General features: G+C 43.2%; 1 long non-coding RNA gene across 1 annotated transcript in view; it reads right to left on the bottom strand.

The window, feature by feature from the left end:
* Positions 1-21,159, bottom strand: part of LOC144314511 (uncharacterized) — a 50,100-nt gene that overhangs the window by 6,535 nt on the left and 22,406 nt on the right. The gene's annotated exons all lie outside the window — the stretch shown is intronic.

Raw genomic sequence — 21,159 nt, 5'->3', positions numbered from 1 at the left:
AGGACCCACTGTTGCCCACAGACCTTGCTGATGAGGTCCCCCCCCAAACCCCCATGTTGACCTCACTGAAGCCTACCCTGCTGACACCAGAACATTTTGAACCAGAGATGCACATCTGACCCAAGTTGAGTTGAATTCTATCTCCTTGGATTCTTGTCCAAATGTCCCCAAGGGTTACATCTGTAATAAAAAACTAGTGCAATAATCTAAAGAGACAATGGGGAATGGGCAATTGTGGCAAATGGAGAGTATGTGTCTTGTCTAAAGGTAGCAGCTGCTACTCTGCACTAGCAGATGGTTGCCATGGGAATATAAGCCCAGACTTGTCAGATATTCTGATTTTCCAGGTTTTTTTTTTATGTGAAATTTACCAATTTTTAAATTTTGGGCAATAATTCATTCTTTTAAATGCCACTGGCTAAGCATATCTTGTGCATGATATTTGGCCTACAGGGCTGCCAATTTGTAATCAGCACCAGGGAGTCAGGTTTAAGCACTGGACCCAAAGCTAGAGACAGCCACTTCCTGCCAGTGTATGGAGAAGCAGAGAAAGCCCTCTGCATATAGAGAAAAAAGCCTGTTCCTGTTGGCTTCTTGCCCCCGATATGCCACATGCCCACATTTCCTGTCCCAACATCTCCTGCCCTTCTTTCCAGACCAGGGACTATATAATATAGTAATGGGCTCTGATGTCAGACAGACTTGGGTTCAAGTGCCAGCTCTGCAACTCTTCAGCTGTGTGCCCTTGAGCAAGTCACTTCATCTCTCTGAACCTCGGTTCCTTCCTCTGTAACATGTGGTATGTGTTTAATAGGGTTGTTATTGGGATTGAAGAAGCTATTACTCAGAAAGCCCTGAGCACAGTAAAGCACCCAGTAATCAGTGAATGAATGTTAGCCAATATCATCATTATTGCTATCAGCAGCAGTAGTGTCCTGCCTCCCAGCCTAGCCCTTGTTCCCAGAATGCTTCTTTTTTAAAGATTTTTTTCTCTAAAAGATTTTATTTATTCATGAGAGACACAGAGAGAGAGGCAGAGACATAGGCAGAGGAAGAAGCAGACTCCCTTCAGGGAGCCTGATGCAGGACTTGATTCCAGGACCTTGGGATCATGCCCTGAGCCAAAGGCAGATGCTCAACCATTGAGCCACCCAAGCATCCCTTTTAAAAAAGATTTTATTTAATCATTTGACATATAGAGAAAGCACAAGTATGGGTAGGAGCAGAGGGAGAAGCAGATTCCTTGCTGAGCAGGGAGCCCTATGTGGGGCTCAATCCCAGGACCCTGAGATCATGGCCAGAACTGAAGGCAGACACAAAACTGACTGAGCCACCCAGGTGCCCCCCCACACACCCCAAATGCTTTTTTGTCTGTATAACTCTCTGGGCGTTTACCATTTGCTCTTATTACATATCACTATTTTATCTGCCTTGGTATATTGTAAACTCCTAGAGGGGAAAAACACATTTTATCTCTCTTTATATTGAGTAAGGAAGTGTATGTTTTGTACACGATAGGTGCTCAAGAGACATTTATTTGTTGGTACACTACTGGAATTTAGGCTGTGGGAAAATAAAGACCTTGTCTCTGATTCAGTTGTGTAGCCCGAGCCTAACACAATGCTGAGCACATATAATACCCTCCATTAGGGGCGCCTGGGTGGCTCAGTCCGCTAAGTCTCCAATTCTTGATTCCTGCTCAGGTCATGATCTCAGGGTCCTAGGATTGAGTCCTATGTCAGAGTCAGCACAAAGTCAGCTTAAGATTCTCTCCCTCTCTCTCCTCCCCACCGCCCCACCCCCAGTTCTTGCACTTTCTCTCTAAAGTAAATAAATAGAATCTTTTTTAAAAGCCCTCAATTACAGACGCCTGGGTGGCTCAGTGGTTAAGTATGTCTGGCTTTGACTCAGGGCATGATCCCGGAGTATGGGGATCGAGTCCCAGATAGGGCTCTCTGTGTGGAGCCTGATTTTCCCTCTGCCTGTGTCTCTGCTTCTCTCTTTCTGTGTCTTTCGTGAATAAATAAATAAAAGTTAAAAAAAAAACCCTCAATTAACATATATTGAATGAAAGAATGAAAGATATCTCTTCACATTCCACCAAGATTCTTTATCCTTGGTGGTTAGTGGTACAAATCTCAATCTACTGTTTAAAACAGTAGGTTCTGGGGATGCCTGGGTGGCTCAGTGGTTGAGTATCTGCCTTCAGCTCAGGGCATGATCCTGGGGTCCTGGGACTGAATTCTACATTGGGCTCCCTGTGTGGAGCCTGCCTCTCCCTCTGCCTATGTCTCTGCCTCTCTGTGTGTGTGTGTCTCTCATGGATAAATAAAATCTTTAAAAAATAAAAATAAAATAAAACAAGAGGTGGCAGCCCCGGTGGCGCAGCGGTTTAGTGCCACCTGCAACCCAGGGCGTGATCCTGGAGACCCGGGATCAAGTCCCGCGTCGGGCTCCATGCATGGAGCCTGCTTCTCCCTCTGCCTGTGTCTCTGCCTGTCTCTCTCTCTCTCTCTCAATGAATAAATAAATAAATCTTTAAAAAAATAATAAATAAATAAAACAATAGGTTCTGGAATCTGTTTGGATTTTTTTTTAATTTATTTTACTAAGAGAGAGAGCACAAGCAGGTAGACAGCAGGCAGAGGGAGAAGCAGGCTCCCCACTGAGCAAGGAGCCCAATGCAAGGCTCCATCCCAGGACCCAAAGATCATGACCTGAGCTAAGAAGGCAGAGGCTGACAGAGCCACCCAGGTGCCCCAGGAATCTCCGTTAATAACACCCCATTTTGGGGATCTCTGGGTGGCTAAGCGGTTTGGCACCTGCCTTTGGCCCAAGGCGCGATCCTGGAGTCCCAGGATCCAGTCCCACGTCAGGCTCCCGGCATGGAGCCTGCTTCTCCCTCCTCCTGTGTCTCTGCCTCTCTGTCTCTGTCTCTATCATAAATAAATAAATAAATCTTAAAAAAAACACACCCCATTTTCCCTTTGGGGGACTATCCTTCTCCCCTTAGAAGGGCTGATGCCCCTTCAGCTCTGGGAATGGTCCTGTGACTCTGGGCTAGCCAATCAGACGCAGCTATCCCCTGACTATTGTGATTGGCTCAGGATGGGCTTATAACTCAATCAAAGCCAATCAGAGCCGGGGCTATTGGAAAGGAGAAATACGCTTTCCACACCAGAAGCTTGGTCATGAGAATATAAGGAAGGAGCTGCTAGTGATTGTACTACCACCGTGAAGAGAAAGCTTCCCTAGTAATGACACAGGAAAAGGTCTGAGGAAAGAAAAGAGATAGGTTCCTAACATTTTTTTTGAGCAAGTGGATCTAGCTGTGCCTGAAGCCAAGCCCTTGACTGTTCTGTTAGAGACAGTAAATTCCTCTGTTGTTGCTGTTGAAGGCATAGTGGACATAGACATACACCTTTATGGGAATTTGCCAAGACCACAAAGATCCCCTTTCTCTAAGAACTGCCTCCTATTCACAGACTACACTAGTCACCATGTTTGTATGGTGGAACTCTTACACAGGCCACAACTGGTTGGGCCCAGAAAAGGACACGTATGGCTGCATAATCAGATAAATTCTTTGTCCTAGGGATTTGTTTTAGGACTGAGAGAACTGCATGCTTAAACTGAGGGATGAAAAATTGGGAGCTGGGAGAAGGTCACATTCACAGAGCAGCAGAGATGATCTGCTGAAGGAGAATGAGGCTGCCACACGCATGGAAGACGAAGCTGGAGGCCATGTTTTCCCAGAGATAGAGTGGAAAGAGAGTGCAAGAGAGCAGGGCTGCTGCTTCCTCATCCCTCCTGAGACTAATTACTTCTCCTCTTGGGTTCCATGAGATTTCTCAGTGTTCATAATTCTCTCCCCTGCCACCACCTCCCCCCCCTTTTTGAACTTAAAATAGCTCTAGTGGTGTTTGTCTTGTTTTTAAAGATTTTATTTATTTGAGAGAACATGAGCAGAGGGGGGCAGAAGGAGAGGGAGAGGCTGACTCCCCGCTGAGCAGGGAGCCTGACAAGCAGCTCAATCCCAGAACCCCGGGATCATGACCTGAGCCGAAGGCAGATGCTTAACCAACTGAGCCACCCAGACGCCCCTGTTTTATTTTTACTTGTAACTAAATGGTGTTCAGACAACCATCCCAGGAACAAGTCTGCTGCTAAGCATCCTGTTCACTTGGCTGACAAAAACCCTGGCTCCCTGAATTGAGACAACTTCACATCCAATTACTACCTGTAACTGTGGCCCAAACACCTGGATTCACTAAACTGGCTTCCTCTTTTGTAAATTGGGAGTAATAATGCCTACCATACTGGATTGTTGTGAAGACTAAATGAGATTAAGTGGAAAGAATAGCTTAGCACATTTTGGGGTACCAAGAAGCCATGTAATTGGTGTGAGCTGAAGGCAGGAGAGAGACTGGGTACAAGCCTAGAGCCAGTTCACTGGTGGGTCCCACACCAGACTAGCAAAGGAAACTTACAGGTGCAGTCTTTCTCCCCATCAGCACCTTTTTCATCTCATTTGTACCAATTTTTCAAAAGCATTGAGGAAGAAAGGAATATCTTTGTTTTTAAACGTGTCCATTCTGGAAATCTATTCTAATAATATAGTCAAATAAGAGAAAAAATATATGCATAAGAATGCTCACTGCAGTAGTGTTTATATTAGAGAAAAATTAGAAGTGACTTAAATATCCAATACTGTGTTTCGCTTAGATGACAGTACATACATACATACATACAATATTTTTAAATAAAAAGTAAATATGGAATAGAATGAAAAATGTTATGGATTTAATGCAAAATTTGTCTGAATTTTAAGGTAAGGGCCCAATGTGTCCAAGAAGTTTTTCCCATTGTCTTACACTCCAGCACCATGCACACTGTCTCACACACCAGCCACCCAGCAATGCGTTCATTCATCTTCTCTGCCTTTGGGGTAACTTGAGTGGAAAAATTTAAGAAGCATTTATGTAAGTACAAGTCCTGAAGCCTCTAACATTAAAGGTATTGACAAGGATAAATGTCCACAACATTTTCCAAGTAAAAAAGACAGTTTACAAAAATATTGCAACATTTGTAAATAGTAGTTATATCATGCCATGGGATTTCAGGCAATTTTTTTTCTTCTTTATATTCTTACACATTGTTTGAAATTTAAAAAATGTACGTATTATATTTATGTGAAAAAAATAAAGCTATTTTCATGGGGCAGAGGAGGTTACTTTGATTTTATTTTCTCTTATATCGTCCTCGACACACGTTCTACCAGATTTCCTCTAACATATCTTTCTTCCTCAAGAATAAAGAGGTTTACCTGGCTGCTCAGTTCTCCATGAAGCTGCTCCAGACAGAAGCCGCTTCTATAGGGAAAGAGCCTGCCTGTCTGGCAGGAGTCCTAGGCAGCTGACTACTGCCCTCTCCTGGTCAAAATGGATCAGAGCCTGATGTAGCCAACACGATGTACCCAGTGCACCCTCCAAGGTCATCCCCAGAGGTATGACTTCTGGCTACTCCTGCAGTCAGCAGTGTGCTGCACATCAGTATCAGTAGCTCAGCACCTCATCCCAAAACATACTATGACCTGGGCATAACCAGGCTTAGCCTAATGACTGCAAACCCATCTGGACAATGTTGTCCATCCACTCCAAGCCAGAGGATCCTGGGAAATGCTCTATTCCAACTGCTAGAGCAAGTGATGGAGAGCTTTCCTGTCTGCCAGAAAACACTGATGGGCTTGGGATTTGAGAAAGTAGAAGACAGGATTGCAGGAGGACAAGCTGATCATAAAATCCCTTGTCCTTGTATGGTTCCTTTCACTTTTTAATGCATTTCCTGAAATAGTATAGCATGTACAAATAAATTCATACAAGGATGTCTGCTGCAGAATTGTTAATAACGACAAAAGGCTGGAACAATCTAAATATCCCTCTGTGTGGGAACATTTGGACAAAATGGAATAGGATGCAGCTGTTTTAAAAATGAGGTGGTTAAAAAAATGAGGTGGTTCTGGGGGCACCTGCCTGGCTCAGTTGGAAGAACATGTGACTCTTGATCTAAGGATTATGCGTTTGAGCCCGACATTGGGTATAAAGATTACTTTAAAATAAATAAATAACCTTTTAAAAAATGAGGTGGATTGGGCAGCCTGGGTGGCTCAGCGGTTTGGCGCCGCCTTCAGCCCAGGGCGTGATCCTGGAGACCCGGGATTGAGTCCCACATCAGGCTCTCTGCATGGAGCCTGCTTCTCTCTCTGCCTGTGTCTCTGCCTCTGTGTGTGTGTGTGTGTGTGTGTGTGTGTGTCTTTCATGAATAAATAAATAAAATCTTTAAAGAAAACAAAAACAAAAAAATGAGGTGGATCTGTACATGCTGCTATAAAAAGATTTCCAAAATTCATTAAGTTAAAAAAAAAAAAAAAAAAGCAAGATGCAGAGCACCTGAATGGCTCAGTTGGTTGAGCATCCAGTTCTTGATTTCAGCTCAGGTCATGATCTCAGGGTCAAGGGATCAGGCTCCACGTTCAGTGTAGAGTCTGCTGGAGATTCTTCTCCCTCCTTCTCCTTTCCCCTACCTGAGCTCTCTTGCTCTCTTGCTGTCTTGCTCTCTTTCTCTCAAATAAATAAATACAATCTTAAAAAGGAAAAGCAAGATGTATCAGAATCAATAAGTGTGAGTATATGTGTCTGAAATAAGGATATGTATAACTGCAGAAATAAGTTTTTAGGTATATAATCAGAAGGAAACAGCAGAAACTAATAATCATGACTGTCTCTGGGGAACGAAGGACTGAGGATCATGGCAATAGGAGGGAGGACTACTTCCACTATATCTTTTTGTAACATTAAATTCTTTACCAGGTACATGTATTACTTTTTCAAGATAAATTTTTAATTTAATTTTATTTATTATTTTAAAGATTTTATTTATTTATTCATAGAGACACACACACAGAGAGAGAGAGAGGCAGAGACACAGGCAGAGGGAGAAGCAGGCTCCATGCAGAGAGCCCGACATGGGACTTGATCCAGGGTCTCCAGGATCACGCCCTGGGCTGCAGGCGGCGCTAAACCACTGCGCCACCGGGTCTGCCCAATTTTTAATTTTAAAATAATATCTTTCCAAAAAAGCTTGATATAATGGCATCAGAAAGACTTGGGTTCAAAACTAGTTTCTGATATTTACCAATTGTATGACCTCGAGTAAATCACTCAGCTACTCTGAACCCCAATTTTTTCGTATCTACAATGGAATTAGTAACATCAGTCTCATGGCATTATGAGAGTTAAAGATAAGCATTTAGCCTCAGGACAATCTTGTTGCACACCTCCAGGGGCACTATTCACATTACTTTCTGCACAAAGGCTGCCCCCGGGAGATGAACATTATGATGCCCTGTTGAAGGTGGGGCCTGATATGCAGTAGATGCAGGGAGATAAACTTATATTTTCATATATAATTTCATTTTAAGTGGTCATCTCTTCAAAGAATTTTGTACCTAAAGAAACAGGAATGGATCAGCTGCCAAACTTAGCCTGAAACATAGGTCTCCAAATTCCTACTCCAAATTAAAAGCAAAACACTAGGGAAATTAGCCTAAAGGTCATGTGTGAGAAGAAAGACAGGATAAGAGTTGGAAATCAGGCACCTAGATTAGAAGGTAAGAAGTAAAACTATTTCTATTTGCAGATAACATGAACTTATACATAGAATATCCTAAGGAATACAGACATACACCATTAGAACTAATAAATAAGTTCATCAAAGTTTCAGGATACAATATCAAATACACAAAAATCAGTTGAATTTCTATACACTAGTGTCTTTGTCCATTCAGGCTGCTAGGATAGAATACCATAGACTGGTACAGAAAAACAAAAATTGATTTCCCACAGTTCTGGAGACTAGAAGTCTGAAATCAGAGCTGGGCCATCACAGCTGGGTTCTGGTGAAAACCCTCTTCCAGGTTGCAGATGGTGATTTTCTTTAGGGTCCCTTTTATAGGGGTTCTAATAAGCCCATTCATGAGGGTAGAGCCTAATCACTCTCCCAAATGGCCCCCTTTTCCTAATACCATCACACTGGATCTTAGGATTTCAACATGAATTTTATAGGGACATAAGCATTCAGTCCCTAATAACTAGTAATAAGCGATCTAAAAATGAAATTGAGAAAATAATTTAATTTATAATAACAAGAAGAATATACTCAGTAATAAATTTAACAAAAGAAGTACAAGACTTATATACACTGAAAACTACAAAATATTGTTGAAAGAAAAAAAAAAACAACTAGGGGCTCCTGGGTGGCTCAGGCATTTAAGCATCTAATTCCATCTCAGCTCAGGTCTTGATCTCAGGGTCATGAGTTCAAGCCTCTCATTGGGCTCCATGCTGCGTGTGGAGCCTGCATAAAAACAAAAAAATTAAAAAAATAAAAAGGCTAAGGCCCCTGGGTGGCTCAGTCAGTTAAGCATCCAACTCTTGATTTCAGCTCAGGTCATGATCTCAGGGTTGTAAGAGTCCCACATCAGCTCCACACTAGGTGTGGAGTCTGCTTGATTCTCTACCTTTCTCTCTGCCCTTCCCTATCCCTCTCCTTAAAAAAAAAAAAAAAAAGAAAAGCCTAAATAAAGGGGGAGGGGGTGTCTCATTTTCATGGATTGGAGTAGAACAGATGACATTGTCTCTCAAAATCTCAGCTGGCTTTTTTTGTAAAAATTGACAAGCTGATCCTAAAATTTGTATGGAAATGCAAGGGACACAGAATAGCCAAACATTTTTTTTCTTAAAATTTATTTATTTTAGGGTGACTGGATGGCTCAGTCAGTTAAGCATATGCCTTTGCCTCAGGTCATGATCCCAGGCTCCTGGGATTAAGTCCTGCATCAGGTTCCCTGCTCAATGGGAAGTTTGCTTCTCCCTCTAACCTTCCTCCATGCTCGGGCTCTCTCTCTCAAATAAAGTAAAAAGTAAATCTTAAAAAAAAGATTTATTTGAAAGAGAGAGAGAGCTTACACACTAGGGGGGACAGAGGGAGAAGAGAGAGAATTTCAAGCAGACTCCATGCTGATCGCAGAGTACCATGCAGAGCCCAATCTCATAACCTTGAGACCATGACCTGAGCCAAAACCAAGAATCAGATGCCTAACCAACTGCAATATCCAGGGGCATCCCTTAGTCAAAAATTTTTTTTCAAAACATAGTATATAGCCTATTACTTAGCTAAAATAATGTGTGGTACTGGTGTAAAACTAAGCATACAGATTAATGGAATAGAAATGAAAGTCTAGGGGATCCCTGGATGGCTCAGCGATTTAGCGCCTGCCTTTGGCCCAGGGTGTGACCATGGAGTCCCGGGATCGAGTTCCGTGTCGGGCTCCCGGCATGGAGCCTGCCTCTCCTTCTGCCTGTGTCTCTGCGTCTCTCTCTCTCTCTCTGTCTATCATAAATAAATAAATCTTAAAAAAAAAAGAAATAAATGAAAGCCTAGAAAAAACCCTTATATTTATGGTCAATTAATTTTAGACAAAAGTGTGAAGACAACAACGGGATATCCATGGTAAAAGAATGAAGTTGGACCCCTTACTCACATCATACAAACAATTTAATTCAAAATGCATCATAAGCCTAAGCTAAGAGCTAAACCCAAAAACTCTTAGAAGAAAACAGGAGTAAATCCCCATGACATTGGATCAGGTAATAATTTCTTAGATGTGACACCAAAAGAAAAAGCAACAAAAGAAAAAAAAGATAAACTGGACTTTCTAAACATTAGAAACTTTAGTGTTTCAAAGGACACCATCTCTTGATGGTGATAAGATAACCTACAGGGACACCTGGCTGGCTCAGCGGTTGAGCATCTGCTTTTAGCTCAGGATGTGATCCTGTGATCCCAGGATTGAGTCCTACATCGGGCTCCCTGCATGGAGTCTGCTTCTCCCTCTGCCTCTCTCTCTCTCTCTCTGCCTCTCATGAATAAATAAATAAAATCTTTTAAAAAATTTTTTTTAAATAAATAAAATCTTAAAAAAAAAAGATAACTTACAGAATGGGAGAAAACATTTGCAAATCATATACCAAATAAGGGACATGTATTTAGAATACATAAAAAAGTCTTAAAACTCAACAACAAAAAGACAAATAGTTCAATGTAAAAATGGACAAAGAGGGGTGCCTGGGTGGCTCAGTTGGTTAGACTTCTGCCTTTGGCTCAGGTCATGATTCCAGGGTCCTGGTATCAAACCCGACATTGGGCTCCCTGCTCAGCAGGAAACCTGCTTCTCCCTCTCCCTCTGCCTGCTGCTTTGCTTGCTTGTGCTCTCTGTCTCTCTCATTCGCTGTCAAATAAATAAATAAAACAAAATAATAAATAAATAAATAAATAAATAAATAAATAAATAAGAAGAATTGAAAGACATTTCTCCAAAGGAGATAAACAAATGTTCAGTAAGTACGTGAAAAGATGCAAAGATGCTTAAAATGAAAACTACAGCAAGATACCAATTCATATCCACCAAGATGACAAAAAAAAAAGAAAGAAAAGAAAAGACAGTGACAAGTGCTGGTGAAGATGTAGAAAAATTAGAGCCTTCATACATCCTGTACATTTTTTGTGGGAATGTAAAGCAGCGCAGCCACTTTGGAAAATTATTTGACAGTTTCTCAAAATGTTACACACAGAGTTACTGTATGCCCTAGCAATTCCACCCCTAAGTACGTACCCAAGGGAAATGAAATCACATCCACACAAAAATGTGTATATGAATGTTAATAGCACCAGCATTCACAAAAGTCAAAAAAGTGGAAACGACCCAATGTCCATCAGCTAATTAATAGATAAACAAAATGTGATATATCTATACAATAGAATATCATTGGGCAATAAAAAGGAACGAAGTACTGACACATGCTACAAAATGAATGACTCTTGAAGACATTATGCTAAATGAAAGAAGCCAATCCCCAAAGTCATGTATTTTATGATTCTATTTATATGAAATGGCCAGAATAATCAAACCCATAGAAATAGAAAGTTGATTAGTAGCTGCCAAGGGTTGGTGGGGGTTAGGGGCTGACTGCTAATAAATATGGGGTTTCTTTTGGGAGCAATGAAAATATTCTGGACTTGTTCGACTCTGTGAACATATTTAAAAAACCACTGATTGTATACTTCAGAAGAGTGGTTTTTTGTTTTGTTTTGTTTTTTTAAGAGTGGGTTTTATAGCATGTAAATTATATATCAACAAAGATACTATTTTTTTTTAAGTTGGGGATTGTTACATGGGAAATACTCATAGCTTCCTCCTGATGTTTCCCTTCCATGGAAAAGACATCCATTAGTGCCATACTCTTGGCTTCTCTCTGCCTGCAACTCACTCCTACCCTAAAGGAGAGAAGTTATGTAATTGATCTGTGTATTTGGAATAAAGAACTAACATATGAAGCTCCTCTCTTTCTGAAGGAAGCATTCTCCCTATTTCTCTCTGCCTTAAATTTTGCAACATCAAGCATTGCCTGTGAATGGATAGTTAAGTTGGGCTAATTCTGGGGTCAACATTAGGAAGCACCTACCCACAGACAAAACTCCGACATCAGCTTTATCAATACTAAGGCTGCTATTTTGGTCTCCACATGCCTTATTGCCTCATCTTATTTCTCAAGTGGCTCAGAACCTTTTGAAGCAAGGAGGGTGCTATTCATTGACCCCAAGAACCCCAGGCTGATAGGAGCTCCATCCAATAGCTACTTGTAAATCACAGACATTGAGTTTGGACAGGTAGCATGGAGCAATGGGATGAGTCAACAGACCTCATTGGGCAGCAGCGGTTTGGCGCAGCCTGCAGCCTGGGGTGTGATCCTGGAGACCCGGGATCGAGTCCCACATCGGGCTCCCTGCATGGAGCCTGCTTCTCCCTCTGTCTGTGTCTCTGCCTCTCTCTCTGTGTCTATGAATAAATAAATAAAATCTTTAAAAAAAAAAACAGACCTTATTTCTCCCTCTAAATTCATTCATTCATACATACATTTATTCAAAAAATATTTAAGTACCTAGCATGTGCCAGGCATTGCTAAAGGAGTTGGAGAGTTAGCAATGGAAAAAAAAAAAAGTGATCAAAACCCTGCTATAATGGAGCATATATTTTAGTGGCAAGACTGACAGTAAACCAGGATATACATTATTTTAGATGATGGTAAATCCTTTTTTTTTTTAATTTAAAAAAATTTTTAAAGATTTTTATTCATTGACCCATGAGATACACAGAGAGAGGGAGAGAGAGGCAGAGACACAGGCAGAGGGAGAAGCAGGCTCCATGCAGGGAGCCACAAAGCCGGGATTCGATCCTCGGACTCCAGGATCACACCCTAGGTCGAAGGCAGGTGCCAAACCGCTGGGCCACCCAGGGATCCCCACCCCCTTTTTTAAGATTTATTTATTTATTTAAGATAGACACAGAGCAAGAGAGAGAGAGAGAGGCAGAGACACAGGCAGAGGGAGAAGCAGGCTCCATGCCGGGAGCCTGACGCGGGACTCGATCCCGCGACTCCAGGATCGCGCCCTGGGCCAAAGGCAGGCGCCAAACTGCTGAGCCACCCAGGGATCCCCAGATGATGGTAAATCCTAAAGAGAAAGAAAAAAAAAAAAAAAACATAGAGAAGGAGAATAGGAAATATCAATGTAGGATGTGAAATTTTGGAATAGAGTATCCAGGAAAGGCCCCAGCAAGCAGATAGCATTGGAGTAAAGACCTGATACAGGTCTGGAAGCAAGTCTTGGTATTTGGGGCAAGAAGTTCCCAGGCACGGACGCCTGGGTGGCTCAGTGGTTTAGTGCCTGCCTTTGGCCCAGGGCATGATCCTGGGGTCCCAGGATCAAGTCCGACATCAGGCTCCCTGTGTGGGGCCTGCTCCTCCCTCTCCCTATGTCTCTGCCTCTCTCTCTCTCTCTCTGTGTCTCTCATGAATAAATAAAATCTTTAAAAAAAAAAAAAAAAAAGGAAGTTCCCAGGCAGGGTGATCAGCACATGCAAAGGCTGTGAAGTAGAAGTGTGTGGTCTAAGGAAAAGCAAGTGCAGGGCACCTGAGTGGCTGAGCGTCTTCCATTGGCTCAGGCCATGATCCAGGGTCCTGGGATCGAGTCCCACATTGGGCTCCCTGCAGGGAGCCTGCTTCTCCCTCTGCCTATGCCTCTGCCTCTTTCTGTGTCTCTCATGAATAAATAAATAAAACCTTAAAAAGAAAAAGAAGAGAAAATCAAGTGTAGCAGATTGATGGTGGGGAGGGGAGACTGGACAAGGTTAGAAGTCTTGGGAAACCGCCTTGTAGCTCAGTGTAAGGACTTTGGCTTTTACTCATCAATTTCCCCACTGAAACATTTTGAGCAGAGGGCTGACATCTGAATCTACTGAGAAAAGATTAAAGAGGACAAAGGCAGAAGCAGGGAAACCCATGACAGATGATGATGGGTTGGACCAGAAAGGGAACAATAGAGACAGTGAGAAGTAGTCAATTCTGCACATATTTTGAAGAAAGAGCTGACCAAACGTGTTGATGGGTTACAGCTAGTGTGTATGAAAAATAAGTCAAAGATAACTCAAAGTTTTTGTCCTGAGTAACTGAAAGATAGAGTTGTAATGACCTGAGCAGATAGAGGGGGGTGGACATCAGGAAGTCAGTCTTGGACATGTTCATTCTCAGATGCCCATTGGACATTCAAGTGCATATGTCTGGTAGGCAGTTGGACAGGTAAGTCTGGAGTTCAGGAAAGAGGTTCCTCCTACTTATTAGCTTACCATTCAGCTGTTTGTTAGCCTCATGACCTTAGACAAGTCACCTAACTCCCAGAGCCACACTCGACTCTTGTGTCAAATAGAGATAAAAATGGCAGCTGTGACACAAGTTTGTTATGAGGGCTGAATTTGATGGTTAGTAAAGTAACTGGTTCACGGGACATTCTGAATCAATGGTCACTATTATTAAGTTCAATTAAACATGCAGTAGTTGAATGAAAGATACATCCCCTACCCTCAATCCCAATGGAGAAAATTTGGCCAACCCTCTCAACAAACAAACTTGCAGGTAACAAGAGTTCTGTGGGGGGATCATCAGGTCCTAGCACCTGGTTGGACAAAGAGAATAAAGGAAGAGCCAAAGATAATGGACAACAAGCTTCAGGAAAGAAGAAATCCAGGGAACTGGAGAGTAAACCAGAATGTCTATCTGGTCCTCACAACAGCTAGCCAGGAAATGCTGAACTCACCAGGCCTCTACCTCTCACCTCCCCAATAGGGTAAACCCCAATCACCCAGGGAAATGTTCAAAGCTGCTCAGGGGGAAAACACCGATACAGTGACACTCATCACATCACATTCCCATGTCTGTTCTCCCTGCTGCTCTCTTCTGATTAGGTCCTGTCCCCCTGTCAGGACTTCTCTGGTATCTTGATGGCCCTGAGTCTGGTTCTTCTCAGCTTCTGGGCAACAGGGTATTAGCTCAGAGACCCTGCACAACATCAAAGAACCAAAAATGGCAAACACTAAGGAGACACTTGAACCAACACGAAAAGAAAAGGCAGAGAGCATAAGGAGAGAGAAGGTACCTCTGAGTTCCCACCAGCCCAGGGGCTGTGCTAGGTGCCTTCAGGACTGAGCTGTGGCAAGAATTAAATATGAGACCATATAAAGCATTGTCAAATAGAGATAAGCTCAGGGCTTGGCACACAGTAAGGGCACAATACATGTTGGCTGCATTATTTTTACTACGTCTCTTTGAATCCTCACAACAATCCTGGCAAGCTGGGCTCCAAATTGAGAGGTAGATTGTCTATTGGTGCATGCTCTTGTGTCAGACAAATCTGGGTTCAAAGTCCAGTTCCATCTAGACTTGTGACCCTGGGAAAGCTACTTTACTTTTCTGAATCTTGGTTTGCTTATCTGTAACATGGGAAAGATAATGGTACCTGTCAAACAAAGATTCATCTAAAAACCTGAGTCCAGGACCTCATATCAGGAACTTCTCAATAATCATTAGCTATTCTTAGTGCTCTTGGAAGAGAGGACACCAAAGTTCCAGAGGTTGGGTCACTTATCCGAATTTACACAGCCAAGTAGAATAGACTCTTGTAGTTTTACCTTACTTGGCATCCATGCCTACTTTTTTGGTTAGAGTATCTTTACTTTCTTTTGGAAACAACCCTCCTCCACACTCAAGCCGTGTGATTTGGGTGTGGTTGACACCTCTATTTCAAGCTCCAGGGTTGGGTATGTGACCCAGGTCTGGCCAGTTCCTTATTCCACCCGTCTGGTCACAGAGATTGGTTTGAGAGTGGACTTGTAACCCATACTGAGTCAATGAGAATGCTGGAACTTCATTGAATCCATTGGGAAAGAGATGAACCTGATTTTGGACTTAACATAGGGAAGAGATAAGCTTGGAACTGCTGGTGGGAGCTGCTAGGTGGAGAACACGCCTGTAGGCAAAGCAAATCTAAAGGAAAGAGGGTTGAAGGATGAGATGAGGCTGAAGCCTGAACACTTTGAGCTCTTGCCTAAATGCTTGAACACATATATCTAAAGTCTATACCTTAAGTTTCAGGCACAGGAGGCAATAATTCTCATTCTTTCTCTTTCCCTAAAGTCAACCAAAAGAATCCTTATTTGACAAATGTATTCTTCAGGGTCCCAACTGAATACAGATGGCTTGGTCAAGTTAGAGTCATTTGAAGAGGGTTTATTTATAACAGTATAGGTGGCTTAGGAGAACCACAAGAGATAGCACAGTGACCAGGGGCTAGTGACGACTGAGGGGCTATCACCACCCCTAGGCCCGAAGGGACAGGGGAGAGTTAGTCACCTGAACCAGAAGAGGGAGCTTTCGTAAAGGGACCTCCGTAAGAAGAGCAGGGACTGTCAATCACACTACCAGCCTGTGGAGGGAGCAAGGGGAATATACCATGCATGACACCTCTCTCTCTCTCTCTCTCTCTCTCTCTCTCTGTCTCCATCCAGACTCCCCACTGGCTGAGCCCTCCCAGAAGCCAGAAGGTAAAGGAGATCCTGCCAATGCATCAAAACAAGTCAGACCCAGAAGAGAATGAAGTGTGGCTCCGGAAGAGCAGACAGGAGATAGGGGGCCAAACAGGAAAGCTACACAGCCTGATCTGGCTGTCCCTCCCACAGTCCCACGATGACCTCTTGGAAGCTCAGATGAGTGCTAAAACTCTCATAGTTTGCTTTGGTCTTTCCCATACAGTGCTCTCCCTGCTTGCATAGAGAGGACCCCAAATGATGCTGCAGAGGAGATAGGCACTCTGAGCACCTGGGAAGAAGCCACTGACTAGCCCTATTACTTGGGAGGGAGAAAAAAAAGCCTCTGGCCCAGCTGCCCACATGGCCAGGAAGTCCTGAGCTGACCCTTAAGCCCTTACCCTGCCAGTTCCCTTGCCCCCACAGAAATCTGTCTGCTGGTCGGTTTGGCCCCAATCTCAGGCAGCACCAGACAGCAGCTCTGTGACTTCCTTTTCTCTCCATAGGAGACGTCTGTTCCCTTCTGCAGCCAAGCCTGAGAAGCTTCTGGGATTCCCCACTACTGGCAGGGGCCCAACAGTGCCCTGAGGACAGGGCTGAGCTGCATCCAAGTATCTCACTTTGGTCACACAGAAACCTGTTCCCTCTTCTTCCTTCCCAAAACACTCACCCTAATCTTCTACGCCAAAATACATTCCTCCCTACCTCTCAAATCCAGTTAAAACCTTCAAACCTCCTCGGAAAACTTTTTTCATTAATTTGCCTAACTCTGCACTCTTCTGCTATTATGGTGATGATGATCAGAAGTGCTTCTGCCTGTACTATAACTAATAATAACAATTCATATTTACTGAGTGTGTTCTCTGTACCCATGACTGAGCTATCCAGGAACCATCTCACATCATCCTCACAACCACCTTATACAGTAGATACAGTAGGTGCCATCAATAGAGAATATGTTGTGATTGGCACCCCTTGGATTACACCATGAGGCAACCTGAGGAACAATTACTTTATCCATTTCTATAGAAGAGACAACTGAGGTTCAGAGAGGATAAATCACTACTTTAAATTCACACAAATAAGCAAAAGGTGGAGAGGAGAACTAAACCCAGGTATGGCCAACTGCAAAGCCCATGCTCCTAATACTGAACTGTTTTACTGTGTTTCAGAGGTAGGTGGTGGCTGGAGGAGTTCCTGAATCTTCTCCAAAACATGGATGTACATGGGCTGGCATAATGGTCAGTGAACCTCACTTCTTATGTACAGCAAATCCATACCATGTACATTATAAACAATGCAATCTCCCAAGATTTTTTTTAAAAGATTTTATTTATTCATGAGAGACACAGAGAGAGACCAGAGACACAGGCAGAGGTTGAAGCACGCTCCCCACAGGGAGCCCGATGCAGGACTTGATCCCAGGACCCCAACTACTGAGCCACCTGGTGCCCCAATCTCCTAAGATTTTACAGCAAACACCACCATCATCTCTTTATGGTTAGCCCACTTGGCTACCACTCTGACTCCCAAGTCCCAGTGAAATGTCAAACACTTGAAATAATTTCATTAATAATGTCAGTGTGAGATTAAGAACTCATTACAGGCTAGAGCCCCTGGGTGGCTCAGTCGGTTAAGCATCTGCCTTCAGCTTAGGTCATGATCTCAGGGTCCTGGGATTGAGTCCCATGTGGAGCTTCCTGCTCAGCAGGGAGTCTGCTTCTCTCTTTCTCTCCTTCTGCCTCCTTACCCCTATTTGTGCTCGTTCACATGCACACACTCTCTCTCTCTCTGCCTCTCTCTTTCAAATAAACAAAATTAAAAAAAAAAAAAAGAACACATTACAGGCGAAATACAGAATACAAAGGAACCCACTAGAGGTTACTGGTCAGACACTCAGGTATTAGCCTGCTGCATTTCCTGCCACCAGTAAAGGCATCTTGAGTCACTTGGAAACCCGGCCTTGCTTTCACTTCCTTTGTGAAATGTCCCTGTGGTATTTCCCTCTCTACCCCGTGTAAAGAAGTGTTTTTACATTAATCAATTTATTTAATTCTCACAGCAACAGTATAAAATAAGTACTGTTCTTGTTTTCATTTTATATGTAAGGAAAGTGATGCACAGAGAGGTTAAGTCACTTCCTCACACAGCTAGTAAGTAGAAGTGCTGGGATTTGAACACTCGAGTCAGCCTCCTGAACTTGTACTTTCAGTAACTGCTACTCTTTAGTTTAACATAAAGCTGAATGAAGATAATTAGAAAATCCATCAAATATGCAAAAAGAGCTGTGTTTTTTGGTTTTTGTTTTTTTTAGAATCTATGAGTTCCAGTAACAGAGAGGGGATCTCCTACCAGAATGTGTGGCTGGTTGGATTAACCAAGGAAGAAAATCTGGAGAACAGTGAGCTAAAGAACAGCCATCACAGCCTTTAGTGGGACAGGCAGATGAATGTAAAGAAGAATCAGAAGAATCAGAACTTAAAGAAGATCCATGGCTGAGGGCAGCCCTGGTGGTGCAGTGGTTTAGCACCGCCTGCAGCTGGGGGTGTGATCCTGGAAACCGGGGATGGAGTCCCACATCAGGGTCCCTGCATGGAGCCTGCTTCTCCCTCTGCCTGTGTCTCTGCCTCTCTCTCTCTCTCTCTGAATAAATAAATAAATCTTAAAAAAAAAAAGAAAAAAAGATCCATGGCTGAGAATGTGTGACAAACCCTCAGACTAGCAAGGGTATAAGGGTATACCTGAGGATGGTGGGCTGGATGGAGCATCAACTGGGAGGGGAAGTCAGAGGAAGGATCTAGCAAAGAGAAGAGGAGGAGCTCTTCCATGTTTCCTTCCTTGAATCCCTCTTGCTGAATTCCTGTTAAGCACCAGGCACTCCCGCCTTCAGGAAGTTTGTGGTCTAGTAAGGGAGTATATTAGTCAGCACGTTTTTTGGTTGCAAGTGACGGAAACCAATTCAAATCAGCTTACACAAAGGGGAATCTATGGGCTCACTTACTTGAAAAGTCAACGAGCCGGGTGTGATTCAGGCTGATTGACCAGGGGCTCAAGCATGTCAGTAGGATTCAGTCTCTTCCCACACGACCTTGATCTCCTCTGGGTTTCCTCCATTCTTGGGTAGGCTTTCTCTTTGTGGCAACATGGTGGCTGCCACTGGCTCCACACTCTCCTCTTAGCTCATCGGTAACCCCCTCAGGAAAAGGATGTTTCTTTGTTTCTTTCCCAGTTGTTCCAGTAAGAATCCTAAGGTCGACTCACATCAAATACCTTGATTCCATGGTAAGACCCAGTTATGGGGCTGAAGGATGGAGCACACAGACTAGCCAGGCCGGGGTGATATGCACACCCCTTTGTGCAGCCCCACCTGGACCACACAGACTGGGAGTGGAGGGATGGTTCATGGGCCACTGGAGTGCTAAGAAACAGGGAGGTACTGCTGAGTGAGCAAAACAACAGCTGTCTGATCCAGAGATTCGGGCAACGATACTGGTAATTACAACACAGAGTGGTAAATGACAGAAAGGGAAGGAACTGGCGCTGGAGGGGCACATAGGAAACACCTCTCTCAGAGGAAGTGGCATGCAAGCTGAGACTCCAGAGGAGGTCTCAGGGCAGGAGGGGCATGGGCTGGAAAAAGGAAATAGGTCATACAAATTTCTTGAGCTTTATAAGATTGTGGCCTGAACCTTAACAGGGACAGTGAGAATGAATATGATGGACTGGATCATGAGTGGGCCTGAGCAGAAAGGAAGAAGAATAGATTTGGGGCTAAAGAGGAGATTTCAGTTTGGGATGTTGATCTTGAGGGGCAGGTGTGTCACCCTGTTAGAGATATCCAAGAGCCAGCTAGAAAGGTGAGTGTTGAGTTTAGGAGCAAGATCTCTGGAGGCAGCACAAACATGTGACCCGCACAAGGATGGTCGTTGACCCCTGTGTGAGACACCTCTGGGTGAGAGGATCAAGCTTGAACAGAGTCTTGGGAAAGGACATCCAACTGGCTAATAAAGATGAAAAGGCCATAGGCAAATGAAGTAAGCGTATGAAATTAATATCATACAATATCACACAAACACAATAAAATAGTGAGATGTCACTACACATCGACCAGAATGGCTGAAATGAAAAGGATTGACAATGTCAAGTACTAGCAGGGCTGTACAACAAATGGAACTCCCATACACCACTAACAGGAGAGTAAAAGACAAACCACTTTGGAAAACTGGCAGTGTTCACCAAAATGAAACACATGTATCCTCTAAGACCTAGAAATTCTACTCCCATATGCTATATAGCCAAGAGTTAAGTGATTAGTTCCACCACAATGTGTAAAAAATATTTGTAACAGCATTTTTCAGAAGAGCCAAAAGCTGGAAATAAACCAAGTGTCCATTGATAGACATTCATTCAATATAATAGCATACCACACATACGAAAATATTTAAGTACCAATATGGATGAATCCTACAGGTATAACGTTGACTTTTTAAAAAGCCAGACTTAAAAGAATATATACTGTGTGAGTCCAGTTATAAAAAGTGCAAAAACAGGTATCACTGTTTTTGGTGGTTGATGGTGCTACAGGTCAAAAATAGTAGGAGGGGTTATACCTGGAAGGGAGCCAAGGAAGCCTGCTCTGGTGCTGGAAATGCCTTAGTATCTTGATTTGGGTGGTAGTTATAAAGACATACACAGTATAAAAATTCACCCAGCTGTTCATTTAAGATTTGTGCACTATATCTATTGTGTAACTTAAGGAAGAGGAGGGAAGCTTCTCCCCTCCCCGAAAAGACACAAGAACCAAAGACAGCACTGATCCAGGGACTATGGATATTTTAGTTTTATGTTATTACATTTTGAGAGGCCCAGCTTGATGGTGAAGTTTCCCGGGGCCAGAAGTCTTGTTTTGATTTTTCTCTCTCCTGTTCCAAAGCGTACTGGGGTTCAGATCACAGCAGGTCCACAGCAGCCATGACCCAGTGTCTGCTCAGAGCAGCACACTCCAGCCCTCGACTGTCAATTCATTGCTCTTTTCCAGCACATCTGCCTTGTGCCAGACCCTGTGCTGAGAGCTGGGACTATGAAGGCAAATAAAACATTATCTCTGCATTTCAAAGCTGCCAAAG

The sequence above is a fragment of the Canis aureus genome, chromosome 5, assembly GCF_053574225.1.
Source record: "Canis aureus isolate CA01 chromosome 5, VMU_Caureus_v.1.0, whole genome shotgun sequence".
NCBI classification, from domain to species: Eukaryota; Metazoa; Chordata; class Mammalia; order Carnivora; family Canidae; genus Canis; species Canis aureus.
This window is presented reverse-complemented; position numbering and strand designations above follow the sequence as displayed.